The sequence below is a fragment of the Nicotiana tomentosiformis genome, chromosome 4, assembly GCF_000390325.3.
Source record: "Nicotiana tomentosiformis chromosome 4, ASM39032v3, whole genome shotgun sequence".
Lineage (NCBI taxonomy): Eukaryota > Viridiplantae > Streptophyta > Magnoliopsida > Solanales > Solanaceae > Nicotiana > Nicotiana tomentosiformis.
This window is the reverse complement of record NC_090815.1, coordinates 102,346,798-102,347,832: the sequence shown is the minus strand read 5'-3', so window position 1 is coordinate 102,347,832 and position 1,035 is coordinate 102,346,798. Positions and strand designations below refer to the sequence as shown.

The 1,035-nt window shown below is 30.4% G+C and overlaps 1 non-coding gene across 1 annotated transcript; it reads left to right on the top strand.

The window, feature by feature from the left end:
- The first annotated feature begins 269 nt into the window (after positions 1 to 269).
- TRNAY-GUA (transfer RNA tyrosine (anticodon GUA)) lies at positions 270 to 357 on the top strand. Its single transcript is given in 2 exon segments — positions 270 to 306; positions 322 to 357. It is a non-coding gene; the product is annotated as a tRNA-Tyr (tRNA).
- The last annotated feature ends 678 nt before the right edge of the window (positions 358 to 1,035 follow it).

Below are 1,035 nucleotides of genomic sequence, written 5' to 3'. Positions count from 1 at the left end.
ACGGTAACGAGTATGAAATTTTGGATATAAACCGCATTATCTCAACATAAAAATTACAATAGATAAGTTAAATTATTGGGTACACAATTGTATCAGCGAAGTGATATACTTCGCTTTCCAAGGAAAAAGACATAATTGGAGCTTGAAGATCTAAACAAATATATTATGTATATATTAAAGTACTAGTTCATCAAATTTTTGAAATTAAATTTAGATATTAAGAAAATATACAAATATAATAAAAAATTCTATATCTTTTAATTACCAAGCCGACCTTAGCTCAGTTGGTAGAGCGGAGGACTGTAGTATGCTCTCATAGCAATCCTTAGGTCGCTGGTTCGAATCCGGCAGGTCGGAGTTTTTATATTTTTAATTAATTTCATCTCTTTCTTTTTCTGGTTTCTGTAAACAGAATCCCAAACCCTTTGTTTTCCTTTTTATCACACTGCATTACAAAGTTATTTTTAAAAAATCAATGACAAAATACTTGGATGAAGAAAGACATACTAACTAAATTCGATCAAAACCAGTAGCTAGCTACCAGATGGCATCAATTCCAAAAGTTGTACAAGATATAGGGTGTGTTTGGTACGAAGGAAAATGAATAATTTTATCACTTATTTTTCCTTGTTTGGTTGGTGAGTGGAAAACTTTTTCCAAAATATTGTTTGGAGTATTGTTTTCCCTTCACTGCACTGCTTTGAACTTCTGGTGCTAAAACTAATACTCCGATCATTTCGATTTATGTGATACATTTTCATATTAGTTTGTTTAAAAAAGAATGACACATTCATATATTTGAAAATAATTTAATTTTTAACTTTCTACTTTACCCATTTGAGAGAAATTTTTATAGCAACGCAAATGTAAAATATCCCCATAAAACTTCTAACCCTTTTAAGTTTTTAAGATTACAAGTTTCACAAGTCTTTGACCATTTCACCGGGTACCAACTATCTTTCACCAATATAGATATTGGATTACTTTATCCACTAAGGCATAAGATGCGAAGAATCACGTAGTGTTTTTGTATCT